This window comes from Corticium candelabrum, chromosome 11, assembly GCF_963422355.1.
Source record: "Corticium candelabrum chromosome 11, ooCorCand1.1, whole genome shotgun sequence".
Lineage (NCBI taxonomy): Eukaryota > Metazoa > Porifera > Homoscleromorpha > Homosclerophorida > Plakinidae > Corticium > Corticium candelabrum.
The window spans coordinates 3,696,671-3,703,349 of record NC_085095.1 but is presented as its reverse complement, the minus strand read 5'-3'; the positions used below and the strand labels follow the sequence as shown (position 1 = coordinate 3,703,349).

Here is a 6,679-nt window from a genome sequence, read left to right as displayed (position 1 = left end):
GAGGAAGGATCAGTTGAACTCTGGCCAGTCGTTCCTGGAAATTCAGGAGAAGCGATCAACATTTGCGTGGGGTCGACAGAATGGCCATAATTCATTAATTAATTAGTTTACACTAACTCCGACGATGTTAGCTAGAGTAGGCAGAAAGTTTACGAAGAAATGAGACTTCAGATTGACTCACCTAGGATAGGAGAATGAGAGCAAAGAGGGAGCTGAAACAAGAAAGTTGAAGCTCGTTCTGTCATCTTACATTTAGATAATACTACCGGTAAAGCCACGCCCTATAAATCAACCGCAAAACGCTGGTGTAGCTCCTCCCACTGACAGTACCCGTAAACACAACTCCTATTAGCAAGTGGATTGTGACAATAACTATTTGCTGAATTAAACTAATACAGCCATGTCACTGTATAGGCCTCGAACACTGAGTGGCATAGTTCTCGATCTGAAACAGAGGCTTAGAGCCAGTAGGTCTAGCAGCCTATACTACTACAAGCCAATACAATAGATCTGACTAAATGACAAAAATAACAAAAAGTCTCAGCATTTTAATAAAAAGGTCTTAACTGTTCTATAGCTTCATAGCATCATCGACAACCAAAACAGAAGTTCCAATTGCACACAACATGTGGAAAAATGTGCATGTACTTCAATGGCACTGGCACACGGAAGTAACTCGATTTGATCACACATTATTAGCAAGTTTCTTCATTTTTGTCAATTTGGCCACATTCAGAGCTCTTGCAAACCGTTTTACGTCTACAAAACAAAGACGGTTCAAGAATCAACTCAAATTGAAACTTTAAAATGAAAACAATCATACAAGAAAAGTTGGTTTGTTGTAGTTCTTGAATTTTGAGCTCAGTTTGACGCATCCACTCATGATAACGCTCTCCCCAACTCATTTGCAACTGCTACAGTAAACTTCAAACTATCATCACGTCAACGGGTTTCCACAATTAGTTTTTTTTGTTATTACAACCAACTCTTGGGCATAGTGCTTCACTATTGAGTTGTAGCTATGCACCAAGACCCGGCCATTTCATGTCTATTGCATGTCTGTTAATAAGTAATACCCCAAATAGTTGAAAGTGGCCGGTACGACTGAGAATACTCCAATACTAATCTAACAGACATAAGCCACTGAGACATATATTAGTTTAAGTGCCATGTGTCACCAAATGCTTCATATCTCCTGCTACCTAGCAATGAATCTCTCTCAAAAACATGGGTCACCCCAGCAACCTTGAGATATGAGAATAACAGAATTTGTTGCTTGAACTTGGATAATGCAGTTATCCTAGTCCAGCCTGGGTGCAGACCAAACCCAAACAAAAACTATGCCCAAATGCTAACGGATTTATCCTACCAATTCATAAAGTACGTAAAACAACCGTTAAAAGCATCTGCATTTAGTTAAAAAGTTTCATTTATTTTTAACAAAATAATTTTGTAGATCTTGTCACTTGACAAATAATAACTAAATCAAACATGAATACTATCGCACATCAAGACCACAAAAACATACGATTTGAAAAAATTCAAAATGTTATTGGAGCCTTGTCTAAGGAAACATTAGAAGCAGTAGCATAGTACCGTAGATGCATGAATTCTGCACCCACTCTCCAGTTGCTCCTCCACTGTACAGCAACAGTTGTACTGTAGTCTGCATCCCTTCATTCACCTCCAGACATCAAATCCCACCAGTATGTCACATTAACATTAAGATTATGCTGTTTGCATGCAATGGTCAAGCAACACAGGATAAGCAAAGTCTCTGTAAGGCCACACTGACTAAACTATTTATGCTCACAGATATTTGGACATGAACACTGGACCAACCGATCAACTTCAAATAAAAAAGTAATGACGATGTGACATTTTGAGCAATTCCGGGTTTTCATTGCACTGCATGCAAATGTGAGATATCAATCAATTGGTCTGGCCTATCAGAAAAATTCAATCCTCATGTTCAATAAACTAGGAAGTAAAAAAGAAATTGTCAGCTAAACTTTCCTTCGTTGTGTAAATTGTATTAAATAATAATCTAATAACTTATAGATTAATACTTTAATTGAGCAGATCTCTTAAATACCTTTAGTTTCAATTTTTCTTTCTTTTCACACCATTCGGCCTCCTTTATGCTCAACTCCTTCACTAGCTCATGCACTTTCAACGACAGTCGTTTGCTTTCCTCCTGTAACCTTGTGTTCTCGACTTTGGATTGTGCACACGAGTGTGAGAGATCAGCAATCTTTCTTTCAGTTGCTTGTTCTCTTCCTGTAGCATGCCAAACGCACCATCAGCACACTAGAACAACAGCATAAACTGTTCGTTGTGCGTAGTGGTGAATATTCTCTACCACAAGCAGCAGTATAACGATCAGTACAATACACAGGCTCAATCACTGGGGTATTACTGAGGAAAGTTTGTGCGTCAATCTTTTTATTACGTCACCAATTGTTTTAATAATATAAATTAACAATTGCTATTCGATTAACTTGTAATGATTTTAAACAGTGCAACAATGCAGGGTAAACATTAACACTTAAAGGTGTCACTATTTAATAGGCCATTTAATTCGCCATGAGCTGTGAAAAGTTGATGGCCATGCGACGAGGATTCCTCTCGACAAACAAGTCAACCACACGAGCCAGCATGTACGGCTATCTGCTATTTTTTACCACAAATTTCTTGCCGCAGGCCCACTCCTTCGTGTACAGATAAATGGAAAAAAATTGATCAGAGAAACTTAATTTAGATGTGAAAACACCTAAAAGAAGCTCAAAGAGCATAAAACTGCGCTGGCTGTCAAGTATAAATCGAAGTTTGATGTTCCAAATTAAAAATTTCCGGAAGGCATCCAGTTCATATCTTGAGACAAAGGGCCTTAGCCCAGCGGTATTGCTAGCAATAGACAAAAAACCCTGTGTACGCCACTGAAGATAGTAGACATGAATTCAAGCACCGATGTTCTCAAAAGCTCAGAGGGTAAGTACTCGTAGATTGGCCAAAACTATTACAGTAAATGTTACTCGAGAAATTCCGTTTATGTGGGTGTCAAAGAGGATTATTGAGAAGCAATAACAGATTTATATATTTTAGTGTCCTACATAACTGTGCAAATCTATCACACTGGTGTATCACACTAATACACTAGCCTCGACACTAGGCCATCTTCGCCTTACGTGGTCATTGTGGAATTACAGCAACAAATAAAAATGTGTGTAGAAAGGGAGATACCATGCAATAACCCCTTACTGATTACATAAACACACAGAACTACAACCTTGGCAAAAGTTGAAGTTTTTCAAAGAACTCTATAGAAATCTATACATATATCTAAAGACAAAATCCTACTTGTCTGTTCGCCTACTACTTCTTCACGTTTGACTCATTGTCACTCAAATTCTCCAGGCATGCTTATCGAATGATGTCAGTTTCGATAAGTGGGTCCCCTTTCGATGGTCAACCCTCGAGCGATAGACCTCTCTATTTTGTCTGACATCATTCGTATTGCTAAGTACGACATTCAAGATCATAGCGTTCAAGAGAATAAACAGTTCTTCGCTTTCGCATAGTCAAAGCAGCAGGAATAGAGCGTTTTAATAGAACATTGAATAAGACATTTTAACTAGGCGATGTCACAATAAGTGACGTCACAATTAAAATGCAAGGCCACAATACGTGACGACACAATGGATTAGAGTTTCTTTTACGGTTCAAGAGACGACATATGTCTAGTATAAATGCATTTAGATTCAGTCTAGGAGCGTTTCATTTCTTTAAATTAGAATTAAACTCAACTTGAGCCAGCTGTCACTATCCAAAGCTAACGAGGAGCATACAGAATATAATTATAAATGGAATACTCACTGCTAATTACTTAGAGCATCCAACTGTAACAAAAATTCTAGACGAGATACTTTCATGGTAATTCCTCAAAATTGAATGCACCCGAGCGAAGCCGGGCAATGTAGCTAGTATAGACATCAATAAATAATTAAGGCAGTACAAAAACTATAGCCATATATTTAGTCCAAGATGTGCCTAACTTTCGAAGCACAAAACACAAGGAAAGCAAAAATTATCAAGCCAGTATCCTCTCAGCATTTAATTACTCGTAAAGGCAATTCGCCACACTACGACACATATAAGAGTCTACCACCATTATCTCTTTCTCCAACCATTGTCTCTCTCCCTCCAACTCTATTGGTTAATAAATCGTCAACAACATACAAGAAAATGCACTTTCTTGTCATGTTCCCAAATGCAGCCTGACAACAGGTGGTTCCAAATACCATATTAGCAAACCATTGCAAGTTTGCAGGCAACCAATAGTGTATAAATGCATGTACACAGGACAGCAAACAGCAAGTTGACCAACTGCCGTCAAGTACCGTTTCAAAGCTTCATACACTAAGTACACACGCATATGCATGTTTAATAGTCTTATGACTTGTTAGAATTATAGCACGTTTAGTAGTCTTATGACTTGTTAGAATTATAGTGCCACATTTCCGAGATTGCTACTCGATGGGCACTATTTTTCATAGTTCTGAAACATGGAGTATTATTTGAGTATGGGGTGCAATTCAAGCATAGGAAATTTTGCAAGCATAAAGACTGTTGCATTGTTCGTGTGCAACAATGCAGCACACTACACAAATAATGAACAAACTACCTAATCTAATCTTACAGTCTTACTGGTATGTATCCTTGATGCTTTCGCTTCACTTGAGTCGTATTCCTAGTCTGTTGCATACGTTGAATCTTCATCGTCAGTCTGTGATTCTATCTGCATGGGTGTTCATTTCATCTCAAACGTACACATAGAAAGACACGAATGCATGATAACTGGGCTTGAATACTACCCCATAACGCACTAATCGAGCATGAAGCATTATTTCGTTATAGGGTCACCATGGAACATAATTTGAGCATGGGGCACAATTTGAGCATAGGGCACTATTTGCGGAAATAGGGTACATTCTATCTATCAAACAAGCCTCCACACATCAGTACAAGCATCGGTACAGCTGTACTATCTAAAGCATACAAACAAGAGAGAAACAAGGACGTGAGACTCAATTTACTCCACACGTAGACGAAGTTCTTTTGTAATGCACTCCACGGATCACCGTTGACGTCTGAAGCGTCGCCTGTGGGAGAGTTGCCAGTAGCCGACATCTCAAACGTCTTTCGTATCACTATTGGTTTGTACTGTCTCTAACGTTTGAAATAGAGCGACTAATATCTAGACACATATACACGAATCACAAACAGTACTGTATATATATATTACTAATATATATATATATATATATAACTAATATATATATATATATAACTAATATATATATATATATAAACTTGATGCGTGTACTGTACGCCGTTCCAGAAAAATGTGTCTAGTTAATTAATTAATATGACAAGAACAATTAGTGCAAATTAGATAGAGTCTGTGCTGTCATCAAAAGTGTGCTTTCATCGCTTGGTGTTGGCGCGGGAGCAGCGAAGAAATCTGGATCTCATGATCTGCTCTCTTCAATTGAAAGCACAACGTCATGTGTAGAGTTTACCTATTGGGTAGTATGAGAGGTCTAGCTGATCTCTCGCATTTGTCTCATCGCATGAACTCATGATCGTCTCAGCTCATTGTCCAATTTTGACACAACCATGCATGCATGTACACTACTTCGCAAGGTGCCCTATAGCTAGAGCCCATAAGGTCTCAGTAGCTCGTACACGCATCATGTCTTGACCTTTCCCCGGGATATTCCCCAATTATTTCCAACTATCCCACTGTAACATTATTAGTAACTACACGCGCGAATACCGCGAAAGAGGAACAAAACAAACTGCAACGTAGACACATTTTGTACCATATTTTGACTCTAAAGAGGAGTCGTATTGCTACGGTACCGTACACCTTAGTCTGTCCTAGACGCGCAATGCAACCTCCTACCTACATAGTAATTACCCGAGGGACAGTAAGAACAAAAAAGTCAAATGACAAAGACGTACGACCTACTTCAAGATACGTATACGTTATTGGTGGCTTACTTTGCTGTTGACAAGACAAGACTAGAACATCTAGACTACGAGATGTCTGGAGACGCAATCGAATGCCGTCCATGTAGATACGTAGTCTCGCGTAGCCAAACCCCTCCTCTTTTTTATATCTACCGGCGGGAAAGCAGCGGTGCCGGGCATACGCCCACGTCTTTCCAACTAAAAGTAGTAATTAGATGAAGGCTAAGCTGACAGGTGATGATTACTGGAAACATTCTTGTCTCTGTTGTCGACTAGAAATCACTTGTTGGAAGGCTTACAACAATCAATGGACAAACTTTACGATACTAAGGTATTGTTCTTGTTAGAGGGCGTTTAGTTAGCTAAGAATTCACACAAACTGCGCGCTAACCTCTGCATAATTAATTGTTTCGACCTGCCCTGCCATCGCCTCGATCTCTTCCCGCAAACCTTGAACTTGCTGATCTAGCCTATGAAACGAAGCAAGCTATGTTCGGCAATGTATCACAAACAGGCTCGATCCAGCTGGTTCTGTCTAATCAGCTGGTCCACAAAAGAATCTCCGACTAGTCTACACTTGCCAAAATGTCTACATCGCTTGAGTATTGCGAGAGCCGTTTCTTTTTCTTTGTTTTGCGTTTTG

The 6,679-nt window shown here is 39.2% G+C and overlaps 1 long non-coding RNA gene across 2 annotated transcripts; it reads right to left on the bottom strand.

The window, feature by feature from the left end:
• Nucleotides 1-388: 388 nt before the first annotated feature.
• On the bottom strand, nucleotides 389-5,175 carry LOC134187398 (uncharacterized). 2 transcript variants are annotated; one of them, XR_009971094.1, is made up of 4 exons: nucleotides 4,708-5,175; nucleotides 2,096-2,310; nucleotides 824-914; nucleotides 389-759 (listed from the first exon to the last, which is right to left on the bottom strand). It is a non-coding gene; the product is annotated as an uncharacterized LOC134187398 (long non-coding RNA). The 2 variants fall into 2 exon arrangements; XR_009971095.1 differs by having other exon boundaries at nucleotides 2,096-2,280.
• Between the last annotated feature and the right edge of the window lie 1,504 nt (nucleotides 5,176-6,679).